General features: G+C 52.9%; 1 pseudogene; it reads right to left on the reverse strand.

The window, feature by feature from the left end:
- Positions 1 to 20816, reverse strand: part of LOC115132642 (membrane-associated guanylate kinase, WW and PDZ domain-containing protein 3-like) — a 304561-nt pseudogene that overhangs the window by 68688 nt on the left and 215057 nt on the right.

Consider the following 20816-nt stretch of genomic DNA (forward strand, 5'->3'; position numbering starts at 1 on the left):
CACAAGCCATTAGGGACAGGGGCAGGCTGGGTCCTGCTTAGTGGTTTAATGTCTGTGTGTATGTGTGTTTGTCTATACTGTAGGTCACAAACTTCAGTGGCATAGGGGGTCTCCACTCATAATTACAGTATGTTTAATGTGGTGTATTCAGACCGTGGACAGTAATATGTGTGTGAGTGAGAGAGAGTAGTGAGGGTGAATGAGTGCATGTGAGTGAAATATTGCTACAAGATGCTTGTGTAAGAAAGATAAGTGCTACTACACCGTCTGTATATGAGAACATGTGTGTGTGTGTGTGTGTGAGATTCTCACCTCCATCCTCACACCTCTCCGGGGGCTTGGCCTTCTTGGCCAGCCTGGGGTCCAGCCAGGTAGTGGTCTTGGTGTTGTGACTGTGGAGACACAGAGGCACAACTTTACAAGCTGAACAAAAAGCCTCACAACACCACAACAACTAGATGAAGTATAGCTAGCTATTCACCAGCCAGTATTTGGAAACAACTGTCCCCTCGCGCTCCCTAACCTCGCGCCCCCTAACCTCGCGCCCCCTAACCTCGTGCCCCCTACTCGCACCCCCTAACCTCGCGCCCCCTAACCTCGCGCCCCATAACCTCGCGCTCCCTAACCTCGCGCCCCCTAACCTCGCACTCCCTAACCTCGCGCCCCCTAACCTCGCGCTCCCTAACCTCGCGCCCCCTAACCTCGCGCCCCTAACCTCGCGCCCCCTAACCTCGCGCTCCCTAACCTCGCGCCCCCTAACCTCGCGCTCCCTAACCTCGCGCCCCCTAACCTCTCGCTCCCTAACCTCTCGCTCCCTAACCTCGCGCTCCCTAACCTCTCGCTCCCTAACCTCTCGCTCCCTAACCTCTCGCTCCCTAACCTCGCGCTCCCTAACCTCCCGCTCCCTAACCTCCCGCTCCCTAACCTCGCGCTCCCTAACCTCGCGCTCCCTAACCTCTCGCTCCCTAACCTCGCGCTCCCTAACCTCTCGCTCCCTAACCTCGCGCTCCCTAACCTCTCGCTCCCTAACCTCTCGCTCCCTAACCTCGCGCTCCCTAACCTCTCGCTCCCTAACCTCCCGCTCCCTAACCATTCGGCCAAAAATAAAGGGCCCTTCAAAAACACAAACTTATGTCATTATTTTGGAATCCAGTGGCTCTTTCAGGGAAAGAACAAAAGGAGCAGGTGCCGTTGCGGGAGGGATGGAGGTAGGGAGGGATGGAGGTAGGGAGGGAGGGAGGGAGGGAGAGAGGGATGGAGGTAGGGAGGGAGGGAGGAGAGAGGGATGGAGGTAGGGAGGGATGGAGGTAGGGAGGTAGGGAGAGAGGGATGGAGGTAGGGAGGTAGGGAGGGAGGGAGAGAGGGATGGAGGTAGGGAGGTAGGGAGAGAGGGATGGAGGTAGGGAGGGAGGGAGGTAGGGAGAGAGGGATGGAGGTAGGGAGGGAGGGAGAGAGGGATGGAGGTAGGGAGGTAGGGAGGTAGGGAGGTAGGGAGAGAGGGATGGAGGTAGGGAGGGAGGGAGAGAGGGATGGAGGTAGGGAGGGAGGGGAGGGAGGGAGAGAGGGATGGAGGTAGGGAGGGATGGAGGTAGGGAGGGGTAGGGAGAGAGGGATGGAGGTAGGGAGGGAGGGAGAGAGGGATGGAGGTAGGGAGAGAGGGAGAGAGGGATGGAGGTAGGGAGGTAGGGAGGCAGGGAGAGAGGGATGGAGGTAGGGAGGGATGGAGGTAGGGAGGTAGGGGAGAGAGGGATGGAGGTAGGGAGGGAGGGAGAGAGGGATGGAGGTAGGGAGGTAGGGAAGGAGGGAGAGAGGTATGGGGGTAGGGAGGGATGGAGGTAGTGAGGGGGAGAGAGGGATGGAGGTAGGGAGAGATCAATGAAGGTAGGGAGGGAGGGATAGATGGATGGAGGTAGGGAGGGATGGAGGTAGGGATAGATGGATGGAGGTAGGGAGGGATGGATGGAAGTAGGGAGGGAGGGATAGATGGATGGAGGTAGGGAGGGATGGGTGGAGGTAGGGAGGGAGGGATGGAGGTAGGGAGGGAGGGATGGATGGAAGTAGGGAGGGATGGATGGAAGTAGGGAGGAGGGATAGATGGATGGAGGTAGGGAGGGATGGAGGTAGGGAGGGGTGGAGGTAGGGAGGGATGGAGGTAGGGAGGGATGGAGGTAGTGAGGGAGGGATGGAGGTAGGGAGGGAGGAATGGATGGAGGTAGGGATAGATGGATGGAGGTAGGGAGGATGGAGGTAGGGATAGATGGATGGAGGTAGGGAGGGATGGAGGATAGATGGATGGGTAGGGATGGAGGTAGGGATAGATGGATGGAGGTAGGGAGGGATAGATGGATGGATGGAGGTAGGGAGGGATAGATGGATGGAGGTAGGGAGGGATGGAGGTAGGGATAGTTGAATGGAGGTAGGGAGGGATGGAGGTAGGGAGGGATGGATGGATGGAGGTAGGGATAGATGAATGGAGGTAGGGAGGGATGAATGGATGGAGGTAGGGATAGATGAATGGAGGTAGGGAGGGATGAGGTAGGGAGGGATGGAGGAAGGAGGGATGGAGGTAGGGATAGATGGATGGAGGTAGGGAGGGAGGTAGGGAGGGATGGAGGTAGGGACAGATGGATGGATGTAGGGAGGGATGGATGGAGGTAGGGATAGATGGATGGAGGTAGGGAGGGATGGAGGTAGGGAGGGATGGAGGTAGGAACAGATGGAGATAGGGACAGATGGAGATAGGGACAGATGGAGGTAGGGACAGATGGAGGTAGGGACAGATAGGAGGTAGGGACAGATGGGAGGTAGGGACAGATGGAGGTAGGGACAGATGGGAGGTAGGGACAGATGGAGGTAGGGACAGATGGGAGGTAGGGACAGATGGGGGTAGGGACAGATGGGAGGTAGGGACAGATGGAGGTAGGGACAGATGGAGGTAGGGACAGATGGAGGTAGGGACAGATGGGAGGTAGGGACAGATGGGAAGTAGGGACAGATGGGAGGTAGGAACTGATGGAGGTAGGGACAGATGGAGGGTAGGAACTGATGGAGGTAGGGACAGATGGAGGTAGGGACAGATGGAGGTAGGGACAGATAGGAGGTAGGGGCAGATGGGAGGTAGGGACAGATGGGAGGTAGGGACAGATGGGAGGTAGGGACAGATGGGAGGTAGGGACAGATGGAGGTAGGGACAGATGGAGGTAGGGACAGATGGGAGGTAGGGACAGATGGAGGTAGGGACAGATGGAGGTAGGGACAGATGGAGGTAGGGACAGATGGGAGGTAGGGACAGATGGGAGGTAGGGACAGATGGGAGGTAGGAACTGATGGAGGTAGGGACAGATGGAGGGTAGGAACTGATGGAGGTAGGGACAGATGGAGGTAGGGACAGATGGAGGTAGGGACAGATAGGAGGTAGGGGCAGATGGGAGGTAGGGACAGATGGGAGGTAGGGACAGATGGGAGGTAGGGACAGATGGGAGGTAGGGACAGATGGAGGTAGGGACAGATGGGAGGTAGGGACAGATGGGAGGTAGGGACAGATGGGAGGTAGGGACAGATGGAGGTAGGGACAGATGGGAGGTAGGGACAGATGGGAGGTAGGGACAGATGGAGGTAGGGACAGATGGGAGGTAGTCAGAACCGAATAGAGGCAGATAGGTCCTTTGATGGAGGAATGGAAGGAGGGATGGAGGAAAGGAGAGGGGAAAGGAGGGAAAGGTAGAGCCGAACACAGAGAGCAGGCTTCTGGGAGCATTTCATTTGCCGAATTGTCTCCTGTGAAGTGAGAATGGGCTATTGATTTTAGGCAGGCTACAGCACCTGGCCCTCTCTTCTGTAGGCTGTGTGAGCCACACAAACAGACTGACTGATAAGCAATGGAGGGAGAGGGAAAGGGAAAGGGAAAGGGAGCGAGAGAGGCCCAGTGCTTTAAGCCCAAGCCAAGTACCATCACATCAAACACAGGAAAACAATACAACTGTATTTTAGACGCCAGATGGGTTAAAATAATGAATCATTTCACAAATCCATAATTATAATAACAATAATACTATTGTTAACTTCTCCAAGTACTGTACTGCTACTGTACGTCTGAGCCGCAGAGAAACAAGTACTGTACTGCTACAGTACGTCTGAGCCGCAGAGAAACAAGTACTGTACTGCTACTGTACGTCTGAGCCGCAGAGAAACAAGTACTGTACTGCTACAGTACGTCTGAGCCGCAGAGAAACAAGTACTGTACTGCTACTGTACGTCTGAGCCGCAGAGAAACAAGTACTGTACTGCTACTGTACGTCTGAGCCGCAGAGAAACAAGTACTGTACTGCTACTGTACGTCTGAGCCGCAGAGAAACAAGTACTGTACTGCTACAGTACGTCTGAGCCGCAGAGAAACAAGTACTGTACTGCTACTGTACGTCTGAGCCGCAGAGAAACAAGTACTGTACTGCTACAGTACGTCTGAGCCGCAGAGAAACAAGTACTGTACTGCTACTGTACGTCTGAGCCGCAGAGAAACAAGTACTGTACTGCTACTGTACGTCTGAGCCGCAGAGAAACAAGTACTGTACTGCTACTGTACGTCTGAGCCGCAGAGAAACAAGTACTGTACTGCTACTGTACGTCTGAGCCGCAGAGAAACAAGTACTGTACTGCTACTGTACGTCTGAGCCGCAGAGAAACAAGTACTGTACTGCTACTGTACGTCTGAGCCGCAGAGAAACAAGTACTGTACTGCTACTGTACGTCTGAGCCGCAGAGAAACAAGTACTGTACTGCTACTGTACGTCTGAGCCGCAGAGAAACAAGTACTGTACTGCTACTGTACGTCTGAGCCGCAGAGAAACAAGTACTGTACTGCTACTGTACGTCTGAGCCGCAGAGAAACAAGTACTGTACTGCTACTGTACGTCTGAGCCGCAGAGAAACAAGTACTGTACTGCTACTGTACGTCTGAGCCGCAGAGAAACAAGTACTGTACTGCTACTGTACGTCTGAGCCGCAGAGAAACAAGTACTGTACTGCTACTGTACGTCTGAGCCGCAGAGAAACAAGTACTGTACTGCTACTGTACGTCTGAGCCGCAGAGAAACAAGTACTGTACTGCTACTGTACGTCTGAGCCGCAGAGAAACAAGTACTGTACTGCTACAGTACGTCTGAGCCGCAGAGAAACAAGTACTGTACTGCTACAGTACGTCTGAGCCGCAGAGAAACAAGTACTGTACTGCTACAGTACGTCTGAGCCGCAGAGAAACAAGTACTGTACTGCTACAGTACGTCTGAGCCGCAGAGAAACAAGTACTGTACTGCTACAGTACGTCTGAGCCGCAGAGAAACAAGTACTGTACTGCTACTGTACGTCTGAGCCGCAGAGAAACAAGTACTGTACTGCTACAGTACGTCTGAGCCGCAGAGAAACAAGTACTGTACTGCTACAGTACGTCTGAGCCGCAGAGAAACAAGTACTGTACTGCTACAGCACGTCTGAGCCGCAGAGAAACAAGTACTGTACTGCTACTGTACGTCTGAGCCGCAGAGAAACAAGTACTGTACTGCTACTGTACGTCTGAGCCGCAGAGAAACAAGTACTGTACTGCTACTACGTCTGAGCCGCAGAGAAACAAGTACTGTACTGCTACTGTACGTCTGAGCCGCAGAGAAACAAGTACTGTACTGCTACAGTACGTCTGAGCCGCAGAGAAACAAGTACTGTACTGCTACTGTACGTCTGAGCCGCAGAGAAACAAGTACTGTACTGCTACTGTACGTCTGAGCCGCAGAGAAACAAGTACTGTACTGCTACTGTACATCTGAGCCGCAGAGAAACAAGTACTGTACTGCTACTGTACGTCTGAGCCGCAGAGAAACAAGTACTGTACTGCTACTGTACGTCTGAGCCGCAGAGAAACAAGTACTGTACTGCTACTGTACGTCTGAGCCGCAGAGAAACAAGTACTGTACTGCTACTGTACGTCTGAGCCGCAGAGAAACAAGTACTGTACTGCTACTGTACGTCTGAGCCGCAGAGAAACAAGTACTGTACTGCTACTGTACGTCTGAGCCGCAGAGAAACAAGTACTGTACTGCTACTGTACGTCTGAGCCGCAGAGAAACAAGTACTGTACTGCTACAGTACGTCTGAGCCGCAGAGAAACAAGTACTGTACTGCTACTGTACGTCTGAGCCGCAGAGAAACAAGTACTGTACTGCTACAGTACGTCTGAGCCGCAGAGAAACAAGTACTGTACTGCTACAGTACGTCTGAGCCGCAGAGAAACAAGTACTGTACTGCTACAGTACGTCTGAGCCGCAGAGAAACAAGTACTGTACTGCTACTGTACGTCTGAGCCGCAGAGAAACAAGTACTGTACTGCTACAGTACGTCTGAGCCGCAGAGAAACAAGTACTGTACTGCTACTGCACGTCTGAGCCGCAGAGAAACAAGTACTGTACTGCTACTGTACGTCTGAGCCGCAGAGAAACAAGTACTGTACTGCTACTGTACGTCTGAGCCGCAGAGAAACAAGTACTGTACTGCTACTGTACGTCTGAGCCGCAGAGAAACAAGTACTGTACTGCTACAGTACGTCTGAGCCGCAGAGAAACAAGTACTGTACTGCTAGAGTACGTCTGAGCCGCAGAGAAACAAGTACTGTACTGCTACAGTACGTCTGAGCCGCAGAGAAACAAGTACTGTACTGCTACTGTACGTCTGAGCCGCAGAGAAACAAGTACTGTACTGCTACTGTACGTCTGAGCCGCAGAGAAACAAGTACTGTACTGCTACTGTACGTCTGAGCCGCAGAGAAACAAGTACTGTACTGCTACTGTACGTCTGAGCCGCAGAGAAACAAGTACTGTACTGCTACAGTACGTCTGAGCCGCAGAGAAACAAGTACTGTACTGCTACTGTACGTCTGAGCCGCAGAGAAACAAGTACTGTACTGCTACTGTACGTCTGAGCCGCAGAGAAACAAGTACTGTACTGCTACAGTACGTCTGAGCCGCAGAGAAACAAGTAGGATACTGTATGTAACAGTGTAACACAGACTTTAGAGTGGAACAAACTATTCTCTGAACAAACAAATCTCAATGCTCTTTTTCAAAACTACCTCTCACCACTTCTAGCATCACGCTGGCACTGTACTGGAGTAGAGAACCAGAAGTCCAACACTTACTCTATGAAGTAGACCATGCCCGTCTCTGTGTAGGCCATCTCCCAGGTCTTGGGCAGCGGTTCCTGGCTCTCGTCACGTGGTAAGGTGCTCCAGGTCCGGAAGTCCACAGCCCCACTACTGGACTGGTTATAGCTGGGTACAGCCTTCCTCCACTCCTGTCCAGCCTTGTCCTTGTGCTCTGTGGCCATATCACAGGAGGGAGAGAAAGACAGGGGGAAGGAGAAGGGTGGTGAGCGTGTGGAGGCTGCATGGTGAGCATGTGGAGGCTGCATGGTGAGCGTGTGGAGGCCGGGTGGTGAGAGTGTGGAGGCTGGGTGGTGATGGTGTGGAGGCTGGGTGGTGATGGTGTGGAGGCTGGGTGGTGATGGTGTGGAGGCTGGGTGGTGAGCGTGTGGAGGCTGGGTGGTGAGAGTGTGGAGGCTGGGTGGTGAGAGTGTGGAGGCTGGGTGGTGAGCGTGTGGAGGCTAGGTGGTGGGTGTGTGGAGGCTGGGTGGTGAGCGTGAGGGGGCTGGGTGGTGAGCGTGTGGAAGCTGGGTGGTGATGGTGTGGAGGCTGGGTGGTGATGGTGTGGAGGCTGGGTGGTGATGGTGTGGAGGCTGGGTGGTGAGCGTGTGGAGGCTGGGTGGTGAGAGTGTGGAGGCTGGGTGGTGAGAGTGTGGAGGCTGGGTGGTGAGCGTGTGGAGGCTAGGTGGTGGGTGTGTGGAGGCTGGGTGGTGAGCGTGAGGGGGCTGGGTGGTGAGCGTGTGGAGGCTGGGTAGTGAGCGTGTGGAGGCTGGGCGGTGAGCCCTGTGAGCTCCATGCATCTCTCTCTGCGGCTTCCCTGGACAGACTGACTGTAGGCTTTAGACTGTTACACACAGCAAATAACAGGAGAGGGAGAGAGAGGGGAGTAGAGAAAGGGAGAGGACAGAGAGAGAGAGAGGGGAGTAGAGAAAGGGAGAGGACAGAGAGAGAGAGAAAGGGGAGTAGAGAAAGGGAGAGGACAGAGAGAGAGAGGGGAGTAGAGAAAGGGAGAGGACAGAGAGAGAGGGGAGTAGAGAAAGGGAGAGGACAGAGAGAGAGAGAAAGGGGAGTAGAGAAAGGGAGAGGACAGAGAGAGAGAGAAAGGGGAGTAGAGAAAGGGAGAGGACAGAGAGAGAGAGAGGGGAGTAGAGAAAGGGAGAGGACAGAGAGAGAGAGGGGAGTAGAGAAAGGGAGAGGACAGAGAGAGAGAAAGGGGAGTAGAGAAAGGAGAGGACAGAGAGAGAGAGGGGAGTAGAGAAAGGGAGAGGACAGAGAGAGAGAGAAAGGGGAGTAGAGAAAGGGAGAGGACAGAGAGAGAGAGAGGGGAGTAGAGAAAGGGAGAGGACAGAGAGAGAGAAAGGGGAGTAGAGAAAGGGAGAGGACAGAGAGAGAGAGGGGAGTAGAGAAAGGGAGAGGACAGAGAGAGAGAGGGGAGTAGAGAAAGGAGAGGACAGAGAGAGAGAGGGGAGTAGAGAAAGGGAGAGGACAGAGAGAGAGAGGGGAGTAGAGAAAGGGAGAGGACAGAGAGAGAGAGGGGAGTAGAGAAAGGGAGAGGACAGAGAGAGAGAGAAAGGGGAGTAGAGAAAGGGAGAGGACAGAGAGAGAGAGAGAGAGAGGGGAGTAGAGAAAGGAGAGGACAGAGAGAGAGAGAAGGGGGAGTAGAGAAAGGGAGAGGACAGACAGAGAGAGAGAGAGAGAGAGAGGGGATTAGAGAAAGGGAGAGGACAGAGAGAGAGAGAGAGGGGAGATTAGAGAAAGGGAGAGGACAGAGAGAGAGAGAGAGAGAGAGGGGAGTAGAGAAAGGGAGAGGACAGAGAGAGAGAGAAAGGGGAGTAGAGAAAGGGAGAGGACAGACAGAGAGAGAGAGAGAGAGAGAGGGGATTAGAGAAAGGGAGAGGACAGAGAGAGAGAGAGAGAGAGAGAGAGGGGAGTAGAGAAAGGGAGAGGACAGAGAGAGAGAGAAAGGAGAGTAGAGAAAGGGAGAGGACAGAGAGAGAGAGAGGGGAGTAGAGAAAGGGAGAGGACAGAGAGAGAGAGAAAGGGGAGTAGAGAAAGGGAGAGGACAGAGAGAGAGAGAAAGGGGAGTAGAGAAAGGGAGAGGACAGAGAGAGAGAGAAAGGGGAGTAGAGAAAGGGAGAGGACAGAGAGAGAGAGAGAGGGGAGTAGAGAAAGGGAGAGGACAGAGAGAGAGAGAGAGAGAGAGAGAGAGAGGGGAGTAGAGAAAGGGAGAGGACAGAGAGAGAGAGAGAGAGGGGAGTAGAGAAAGGGAGAGGACAGAGAGAGAGAGAGAGAGAGGGGAGTAGAGAAAGGGAGAGGACAGAGAGAGAGGGGAGTAGAGAAAGGGAGAGGACAGAGAGAGAGAGAGAGAGAGAGAGAGAGGGGAGTAGAGAAAGGGAGAGGACAGAGAAAGAGAGAAAGGGGAGTAGAGAAAGGGAGAGGACAGAGAGAGAGAGGAAGTGACAGAAGTGCAGCAAGTGTGCCACACATTTGCATGTTCTGTAGAGCAAGAGGCTCAACGGCAACAAGGGCAGAGCTGACCAACACCACACTTCACCCTTACCCAGCCCCCATTAGCATCAGTAAACCTTGCCCTGTGAGAGTGTGTGTGTGTGCATGCGCTTTATCTGCAGGTTTGGATTTGCATGCCTCTGACCTAGCTCATTACTGTATTCAGAGTTGACTTCTGATCTGAAGGGAGAAAGAAAACTACCCATAAAAGAGGACGAGCTGTCAGAAGGAGAGTAAAGTGCATGACATGAAAGTTAAGTGATTTTCTTTACATAGGGTACTCATTCAATGGTTTTTCTTGATTTTCACTATTTTATACATTGTAGAATAATAATGAAGACATCATTCAATATACACTATATATACAGAAGTATGTGGACACCCTTCAAATTAGTGGATTTGGCTATTTCAGCCACACCCGTTGCTGACAGGTTTATAAAATTGAGCACACAGCCATGAAATCTCCATAGACAAACATTGGCAGTAGAGTGGCCTTATTGAAGAGCTAAGTAACTTTCAACGTGGCACCGTCATATGACTTTTCCAATGAGTCAGTTTGTCAAATTTCTGAAGGTCAACTGTAAGTGCTGTTACTGTGAAGTCGAAACGTCTAGGAGCAACAACGGCTCAGTTGTGAAGTGGTAGGCCATAAAAGCTCAGAGAACGGGACTGCGGAGTGCTGAAGCGCATAGCGTGTAAAAAACGTCTGTGCTCGGTTGCAACACTCATGTCAGCACAATAACTGTTCGTCGGGAGCTTCATGAAATGTGTTTCCATGGCTGAGCAGCCGCACACAAGCCTAAGACCATGTGTAATGCCAATCGTCGGCTGGAGGGGTGTAAAGCTCGCCACCATTGAACTCTGAAGCAGTGGAAATGCGATGATTCACGCATCACCATCTCGCAGTCCGACGAACGAATCTGGGTTTGGCGGATGTCAGGAGAACACTACCTGCCCCAATGCATAGTGCCAACAGTAAAGTTTGGTGGAGGAGTACTGGTCTGGGGCTACTTTTCATAGTTTGGGCTAAACCCCTTAGTTCCAGAGAAGGGAAATCTTAACGCTATAGCATACAATAAATAAATATACGATTCTGTGCTTCCAATTTTGTGGCAGCAGTTTGGGGAAGGCCCTTTCCTGTTTCAGCATGACAATGCCCCGTGCCCAAACCTAGGTCCAAACAGAAATGGTTTGTTGAGTTCGGTGTGGAAGAACTCGACTGGCCTGCACAGAGCCCTGACCTCAACCTCATCAAACACCTTTGGGAAGAATTGGAACGCCGAATAATGCTCTTTTGGCTGAATGGAAGCAAGTCCCTGCAACAATGCTCAAACATCTAGTGGAACGTCTTCCCAAATCAAATCAAATCAAATCAAATTGTATTTGTCACATACACATGGTTAGCAGATGTTAATGCGAGTGTAGCGAAATGCTTGTGCTTCTAGTTCCGAACAATGCAGTAATAACCAACAAGTAATCTAACTAACAATTCCAAAACTACTGTCTTATACACAGTGTAAGGGGATAAAGAATATGTACATAAGGATATATGAATGAGTGATGGTACAGGGCAGCATAGGCAAGATACAGTAGATGGTATCGAGTACAGTATATACATATGAGATGAGTATGTAAACAAAGTGGCATAGTTAAAGTGGCTAGTGATACATGTATTACATAAGGATGCAGTCGATGATATAGAGTACAGTATATACGTATGCATATGAGATGAATAATGTAGGGTAAGTAACATTATATAAGGTATCATTGTTTAAAGTGGCTAGTGATATATTTACATCATTTCCCATCAATTCCCATTATTAAAGTGGCTGGAGTTGAGTCAGTGTCAATGTCAGTGTGTTGGCAGCAGCCACTCAATGTTAGTGGTGGCTGTTTAACAGTCTGATGGCCTTGAGATAGAAGCTGTTTTTCTGTCTCTCGGTCCCAGCTTTGATGCACCTGTACTGACCTCGCCTTCTGGATGATAGCGGGGTGAACAGGCAGTGGCTCGGGTGGTTGATGTCCTTGATGATCTTTATGGCCTTCCTGTAACATCGGGTGGTGTAGGTGTCCTGGAGGGCAGGTAGTTTGCCCCGGTGATGCGTTGTGCAGACCTCACTACCCTCTGGAGAGCCTTACGGTTGAGGGCGGAGCAGTTGCCGTACCAGGCGGTGATACAGCCCGCCAGGATGCTCTCGATTGTGCATCTGTAGAAGTTTGTGAGTGCTTTTGGTGACAAGCCGAATTTCTTCAGCCTCCTGAGGTTGAAGAGGCGCTGTTGCGCCTTCTTCACGATGCTGTCTGTGTGAGTGGACCAATTCAGTTTGTCTGTGATGTGTATGCCGAGGAACTTAAAACTTGCTACCCTCTCCACTACTGTTCCATCTATGTGGATAGGGGGGTGTTCCCTCTGCTGTTTCCTGAAGTCTACAATCATCTCCTTAGTTTTGTTGACGTTGAGTGTGAGGTTATTTTCCTGACACCACACTCCGAGGGCCCTCACCTCCTCCCTGTAGGCCGTCTCGTCGTTGTTGGTAATCAAGCCTACCACTGTTGTGTCGTCCACAAACTTGATGATTGAGTTGGAGGCGTGCGTGGCCACGCAGTCGTGGGTGAACAGGGAGTACAGGAGAGGGCTCAGAACGCACCCTTGTGGGGCCCCAGTGTTGAGGATCAGCGGGGAGGAGATGTTGTTGCCTACCCTCACCACCTGGGGGCGGCCCGTCAGGAAGTCCAGTACCCAGTTGCACAGGGCGGGGTCGAGACCCAGGGTCTCGAGCTTGATGACGAGTTTGGAGGGTACTATGGTGTTGAATGCCGAGCTGTAGTCGATGAACAGCATTCTCACATAGGTATTCCTCTTGTCCAGATGGGTTAGGGCAGTGTGCAGTATGGTTGAGATTGCATCGTCTGTGGACCTATTTGGGCAGTAAGCAAATTGGAGTGGGTCTAGGGTGTCAGGTAGGGTGGAGGTGATATGGTCCTTGACTAGTCTCTCACAGCACTTCATGATGACGGAAGTGAGTGCTACGGGGCGGTAGTCGTTTAGCTCAGTTACCTTAGCTTTCTTGGGAACAGGAACAATGGTGGCCCTCTTGAAGCATGTGGGAACAGCAGACTGGTATAGGGATTGATTGAATATGTCCGTAAACACACCGGCCAGCTGGTCTGCGCATGCTCTGAGGGCGCGGCTGGGGATGCCGTCTGGGCCTGCAGCCTTGCGAGGGTTAACACGTTTAAATGTCTTACTCACCTCGGCTGCAGTGAAGGAGAGACCGCATGTTTTCGTTGCAGGCCGTGTCAGTGGCACTGTATTGTCCTCAAAGCGGGCAAAAAAGTTATTTAGTCTGCCTGGGAGCAAGACATCCTGGTCCGTGACTGGGCTGGATTTCTCCTTGTAGTCCGTGATTGACTGTAGACCCTGCCACATGCCTCTTGTGTCTGAGCCGTTGAATTGAGATTCTACTTTGTCTCTGTACTGACGCTTAGCTTGTTTGATAGCCTTGCGGAGGGAATAGCTACACTGTTTGTATTCGGTCATGTTACCAGACACCTTGCCCTGATTAAAAGCAGTGGTTCGCGCTTTCAGTTTCACGCGAATGCTGCCATCAATCCACGGTTTCTGGTTAGGGAATGTTTTAATCGTTGCTATGGGAACGACATCTTCAACGCACGTTCTAATGAACTCGCACACCGAATCAGCGTATTCGTCAATATTGTTATCTGACGCAATACGAAACATATCCCAGTCCACGTGATGGAAGCAGTCTTGGAGTGTGGAGTCAGCTTGGCCGGACCAGCGTTGGACAGACCTCAGCGTGGGAGCCTCTTGTTTTAGTTTCTGTCTGTAGGCAGGGATCAACAAAATGGAGTCGTGGTCAGCTTTTCCGAAAGGGGGGCGGGGCAGGGCCTTATATGCGTCGCGGAAGTTAGAGTAACAATGATCCAAGGTTTTACCACCCCTGGTTGCGCAATCGATATGCTGATAAAATTTAGGGAGTCTTGTTTTCAGATTAGCCTTGTTAAAATCCCCAGCTACAATGAATGCAGCCTCCGGATAAATAGTTTCCAGTTTGCAAAGAGTTAAATAAAGTTCGTTCAGAGCCATCGATGTGTCTGCTTGGGGGGGGGATATATACGGCTGTGATTATAATCGAAGAGAATTCTCTTGGTAGATAATGCGGTCTACATTTGATTGTGAGGAATTCTAAATCAGGTGAACAGAAGGATTTGAGTTCCTGTATGTTCCTTTCATCACACCATGTCTCGTTAGTCATGAGGCATACGCCCCCGCCACTCTTCTTACCAGAAAGATGTTTGTTTCTGTCGGCGCGATGCGTGGAGAAACCCGTTGGCTGCACCGCCTCGGATAGCGTCTCTCCAGTGAGCCATGTTTCCGTGAAGCAAAGAACGTTACAGTCTCTGATGTCCCTCTGGAATGCTACCCTTGCTCGGATTTCATCAACCTTGTTGTCAAGAGACTGGACATTGGCAAGAAGAATGCTAGGGAGTGGTGCACGATGTGCCCGTCTCCGGAGTCTGACCAGAAGACCGCCTCGTTTCCCTCTTTTTCTGAGTCGTTTTTTTGGGTCGCTGCATGGAATCCATTCCGTTGTCCTGTTTGTAAGGCAGAACACAGGATCCGCGTCGCGAAAAACATATTCTTGGTCGTACTGATGGTGAGTTGACGCTGATCTTATATTCAGTAGTTCTTCTCGACTGTATGTAATGAAACCTAAGATGACCTGGGGTACTAATGTAAGAAATAACACGTAAAAAAACAAAAAACTGCATAGTTTCCTAGGAACGCGAAGCGAGGCGGCCATCTCTGTCGGCGCCGGAAGTATCTCCCAGAAGAGTGGAGGCTGATATAGCAGCAAAGGGGGGACCAACTCCATATTAATGCCCATGATTTTGAAATAAGATGTTTGACGAGCAGATGTCCACATACTTTTGGTCATGTAGTGTATAATAGTATTGTTTGATGCATGTACAATACGCCTGAATTTATGTCATCCTCCCTGCTACTTTGCAAACCCATTGAGAAAAGCATCCATTCAGTCAGGAGACTCACCAGGGACAGCTATAGGTGATGTGGGTATGATGCACTACATAGGTAAAAGTAGAACTGAGGGTGTCTCGTCAAGAACAAAATAAATCATTTGGAGGAAAAACGTGAATCGAGTGTTCTCTTCATCCAACCCATGCACCCATTGTTGTGTGTGCCCAAGGCTATAGTGATAGAGATGGTGTGCAGGGGAACAGCTCAGGTCTGCACGCCTTGCTAATGTGGCTCTCTGTTTGCACAGACAATGGCCTGTCTAACTGTTCCTAGACCTGTGCTTCAGTCTCTTTTCCTATATTGGTAGAGCATGGCACTTGGAAAGCCCGGGCCATGGGTTCGATTCCATCTGGTGTCACCCATATGAAAGATGTATGTATGCATGACTGTAAGGCGCATTGGATCATAGTGTCAGCTAAATGGCATATTTTAATTGGTATTATTGAGGAGTAAGAGCGCTGATATAGGATCAGTTTGTCTTTTGAATAAGACTTTATGGACAGCGGGAACCTGATCCTAGATCAGTATACCTCCACTGAGACACTTTATTTTACTGTTCTTAGAACTGTGTTTAGCAGCCCAGCCCTCAGGGCCTGCCCAAAGCCCCTCTGATATGCACAACTGCCTGATCACAACTGAGACATTAAATCAGGCAGAGAAAGTACAACCCAGGTGCCCAGCTGCAGGCAGGACCCTGGGATGGGTACAGGGTACAGTCATGGGCATGGGCTTAGGTCCATGGGACTAGACAGGCTCACCATCTGACGGACGGGAGGGCTACATTGTCCTCTCTGTCATTGGCACCATGCGGACTCGGAACGGGGGAATGCCCTTTGGACGGAGCCAGAGAGAACCACAGACCAAACAGGGGACAGCTGTGCTGTGGGAACAGAGAGGAGCAGGGGCCAGCTGGAAGCACCCCAAGCCTAGAGGAGAGGCACTCTACAAGGGAAGCCTGGAGGGTAAATGGGACAAGACCAGACGCTGATCCAGGGATGGCAGGATGGGTCCCAATGTACCCAATCACTCTCTGTCTATCATATCGTCTACAGTATGTCCCCCATCTGATGTGCATAGCCTCCTCCATGGTACCACACTGGTCTCATCAATGGTCGCTGTATACACCATGGGGAACCTTTTCTTCAGAATTTTTTTTGGCCATGTTTGGAATCCATTATCTGGATAAGACTCCTTTCCTATATGCCCAGTTGGATGCTGCCTTTTCTCTACGAGCTGTGGCACTTGTGGTTTTTGTTTTTGTTTACAGTTCATGTGAGGATAATATCTCCAAGGGAAATAAAACAAGAACAAACTATATCCCTTTAACCAGGGATTTCTACATTATTGATCCAGCTAGATGGAGAACGACTTGACTTTGTAGAGTTTGTATTTAGAAGAGACCTTCTGTAAGAGACAGATGGATAATCCTGGGATGTCACATTTGGGGGAAAGAGAGAATGAGTGTGATGGAGGGTGGAGGGAATGAGTGTGATGGAGGGTGGAGGGAATGAGTGTGATGGAGGGTGAAGGAAATGAGGGTGATGGTGGGTGGAGGGAATGAGTGTGATGGAGGGTGAAGGAAATGAGGGTGATGGTGGGTGGAGGGAATGAGGGTGATGGAGGGTGGAGGGAATGAGTGTGATGGAGGGTGAAGGAAATGAGGGTGATGGTGGGTGGAGGGAATGAGGGTGATGGTGGGTGGAGGGGATGAGGGTGATGGTGGGTGGAGGGGATGAGGGTGGAGGGAATGAGGGTGGAGGGAATGAGGGTGATGGTGGGTGGAGGAGATTAGGGTGGAGGGAATGAGGGTGATGGAGGGTGGAGGAAATGAGGGTGATGGTGGGTGGAGGGGCGAGGGTGATGGTAGGTGGAGGGAATGAGGGTGATGGAGGGTGAAGGGAATGAGGGTGATGGTGGGTGGAGCGAATGAGGGTGATGGTGGGTGGAGGGGATGAGGGTGATGGTGGGTGGAGGGAATGAGGGTGATGGAGGGTGAAGGGAATGAGGGTGATGGTGGGTGGAGGAAATGAGGGTGATGGTGGGTGGAGGGGATGAGGGTGATGGTAGGTGGAGGGAATGAGGGTGATGGAGGGTGAAGGGAATGAGGGTGATGGTGGGTGGAGCGAATGAGGGTGATGGTGGGTGGAGGGATGAGGGTGATGGTAGGTGGAGGGAATGAGGGTGATGGAGGGTGAAGGGAATGAGGGTGATGGTGGGTGGAGCGAATGATGGTGGGTGGAGGGAATGAGGGTGATGGTGGGTGGAGGGAATGAGGGTGATGGTGGGTGGAGGGAATGAGGGTGATGGGTGGAGGGAATGAGGGTGATGGTAGGTGGAGGGAATGAGGGTGATGGGTGGAGGGAATGAGGGTGATGGTGGGTGGAGGGAATGAGGGTGATGGTGGGTGGAGGGAGGGAATGAGGGTGATGGGATGGAGGAATGAGGGTGATGGTGGGTGGAGGGAGGGAATGAGGGTGATGGGTGGAGGGAATGAGGGTGATGGTGGGTGGAGGGGCGAGGGTGATGGTAGGTGGAGGGAATGAGGGTGATGGAGGGTGAAGGGAATGAGGGTGATGGTGGGTGGAGCGAATGAGGGTGATGGTGGGTGGAGGGGATGAGGGTGATGGTAGGTGGAGGGAATGAGGGTGATGGAGGGTGAAGGGAATGAGGGTGATGGTGGGTGGAGGAAATGAGGGTGATGGTGGGTGGAGGGGATGAGGGTGATGGTGGGTGGAGCGAATGAGGGTGATGGTGGGTGGAGGGGATGAGGGTGATGGTAGGTGGAGGGAATGAGGGTGATGGAGGGTGAAGGGAATGAGGGTGATGGTGGGTGGAGGAAATGAGGGTGGATGGTGGGTGGAGGGGATGAGGGTGATGGTGGGTGGAGGGGATGAGGGTGGAGGGAATGAGGGTGGAGGGAATGAGGGTGATGGTGGGTGGAGGAGATTAGGGTGGAGGGAATGAGGGTGATGGAGGGTGGAGGAAATGAGGGTGATGGTGGGTGGAGGAAATGAGGGTGATGGTGGGTGGAGGGGCGAGGGTGATGGTAGGTGGAGGGAATGAGGGTGATGCAGGGTGAAGGGAATGAGGGTGATGGTGGGTAGAGCGAATGAGGGTGATGGTGGGTGGAGGGGATGAGGGTGATGGTGGGTGGAGCGAATGAGGGTGATGGTGGGTGGAGGGGATGAGGGTGATGGTGGGTGGAGGGGCGAGGGTGATGGTAGGTGGAGGGAATGATGGGGTGATGGAGGGTGAAGGGAATGAGGGTGATGGTGGGTGGAGCAAATGAGGGTGATGGTGGGTGGAGGGGATGAGGGTGATGGTAGGTGGAGGGAATGAGGGTGATGGAGGGTGAAGGGAATGAGGGTGATGGTGGGTGGAGCGAATGAGGGTGATGGTGGGTGGAGGGGATGAGGGTGATGGTAGGTGGAGGGAATGAGGGTGATGGAGGGTGAAGGGAATGAGGGTGATGGTGGGTGGAGCGAATGATGGTGGGTGGAGGGAATGAGGGATGGTGGGTGGAGGGAATGAGGGTGATGGTGATGGTGGAGGGAATGAGGGTGATGGTGGGTGGAGGGAATGAGGGTGATGGGTGGAGGGAATGAGGGTGATGGTAGGTGGAGGGAATGAGGGTGATGGGTGGAGGGAATGAGGGTGATGGTGGGTGGAGGGAATGAGGGTGATGGTGGGTGGAGGGGAATGAGGGTGATGGTGGAGGTGAATGAAGGGAATGAGGGTGATGGTGGGTGGAGGGAATGAGGGTGATGGTGGTGGAGGTGGAGGGGATGGTAGGTGGAGGAATGAGGGTGATGGAGGGTGAAGGGGTGGAGGGAGGGTGAGTGAGGGGTGATGGGAATGAGGGTGATGGAGGGTGAAGGGAATGAGGGTGATGGTGGGTAGAGCGAATGAGGGTGATGGTGGGTGGATGGTGGGTGGAGGGATGAGGGTGATGGTGGGTGGAGCGAATGAGGGTGATGGTGGGTGGAGGGGATGAGGGTGATGGTGGGTGGAGGGGCGAGGGTGATGGTAGGTGGAGGGAATGAGGGTGATGGAGGGTGAAGGGAATGAGGGTGATGGTGGGTGGAGCAAATGAGGGTGATGGTGGGTGGAGGGGATGAGGGTGATGGTAGGTGGAGGGAATGAGGGTGATGGAGGGTGAAGGGAATGAGGGTGATGGTGGTGGAGCGAATGAGGGTGATGGTGGGTGGAGGGGAGGGGATGGAGGGTGATGGTGAGGTGGAGGAATGAGGGTGATGGAGGGTGAAGGGAATGGAGGGTGATGGTGGGTGGAGCGAATGATGGTGGGTGGAGGGAATGAGGGTGATGGTGGGTGGAGGGAATGAGGGTGATGGTGGGTGGAGGGAATGAGGGTGATGGGTGGAGGGAATGAGGGTGATGGTAGGTGGAGGGAATGAGGGTGATGGGTGGAGGGAATGAGGGTGATGGTGGGTGGAGGGAATGAGGGTGGGTGAGGGGATGAGGGTGGAGGGTGGAGGGAGGGAATGAGGGTGATGGGTGGAGGGAATGAGGGTGATGGTGGGTGGAGGGAGGAATGAGGGTGATGGGTGGAGGGAATGAGGGTGATGGTGGGTGGAGGGGCGAGGGTGATGGTAGGTGGAGGGAATGAGGGTGATGGAGGGTGAAGGGAATGAGGGTGATGGTGGGTGGAGCGAATGAGGGTGATGGTGGGTGGAGGGGATGAGGGTGATGGTAGGTGGAGGGAATGAGGGTGATGGAGGGTGAAGGGAATGAGGGTGATGGTGGGTGGAGGAAATGAGGGTGATGGTGGGTGGAGGGGATGAGGGTGATGGTGGGTGGAGCGAATGAGGGTGATGGTGGGTGGAGGGGATGAGGGTGATGGTAGGTGGAGGGAATGAGGGTGATGGAGGGTGAAGGGAATGAGGGTGATGGTGGGTGGAGGAAATGAGGGTGATGGTGGGTGGAGGGGATGAGGGTGATGGTGGGTGGAGGGGATGAGGGTGGAGGGAATGAGGGTGGAGGGAATGAGGGTGATGGTGGGTGGAGTGAGATTAGGGTGGAGGGAATGAGGGTGATGGAGGGTGGAGGAAATGAGGGTGATGGTGGGTGGAGGAAATGAGGGTGATGGTGGGTGGAGGGGAATGAGGGTGATGGTAGGTGGAGGGAATGAGGGTGATGCAGGGTGAAGGGAATGAGGGTGATGGTGGGTGGAGAGCGAATGAGGGTGATGGTGGGTGGAGGGGATGAGGGTGATGGTGGGTGGAGCGAATGAGGGTGATGGTGGGTGGAGGGGATGAGGGTGATGGTGGGTGGGATGGGGCGATGGGGTGATGGTAGGTGGAGGGAATGAGGGTGATGGAGGGTGAAGGGAATGAGGGTGATGGTGGGTGGAGCAAATGAGGGTGATGGTGGGTGGAGGGGATGAGGGTGATGGTAGGTGGAGGGAATGAGGGTGATGGAGGGTGAAGGGAATGAGGGTGATGGTGGGTGGAGCGAATGATGGTGGGTGGAGGGAATGAGGGTGATGGTGGGTGGAGGGGATGAGGGTGATGGTAGGTGGAGGGAATGAGGGTGATGGGTGGAGGGAATGAGGGTGATGGTGGGTGGAGGGAATGAGGGTGATGGTGGGTGGAGGAAATGAGGGTGATGGTGGGTGGAGGGGCGAGGTGATGGTAGGTGGAGGGAATGAGGGTGATGCAGGGTGAAGGGAATGAGGGTGATGGTGGGTAGAGCGAATGAGGGTGATGGTGGGTGGAGGGGATGAGGGTGATGGTGGGTGGAGCGAATGAGGGTGATGGTGGGTGGAGGAAATGAGGGTGATGGTGGGTGGAGGGGCGAGGGTGATGGTAGGTGGAGGGAATGAGGGTGATGGAGGGTGAAGGGAATGAGGGTGATGGTGGGTGGAGCAAATGAGGGTGATGGTGGGTGGAGGGGATGAGGGTGATGGTAGGTGGAGGGAATGAGGGTGATGGAGGGTGAAGGGAATGAGGGTGATGGTGGGGTGGTGGGGAATGATGGTGGGTGGAGGGAATGAGGGTGATGGTGGGTGGAGGGGATGAGGGTGATGGTAGGTGGAGGGAATGA

This window comes from Oncorhynchus nerka, linkage group LG7 (genome assembly GCF_034236695.1).
Source record: "Oncorhynchus nerka isolate Pitt River linkage group LG7, Oner_Uvic_2.0, whole genome shotgun sequence".
NCBI classification, from domain to species: Eukaryota; Metazoa; Chordata; class Actinopteri; order Salmoniformes; family Salmonidae; genus Oncorhynchus; species Oncorhynchus nerka.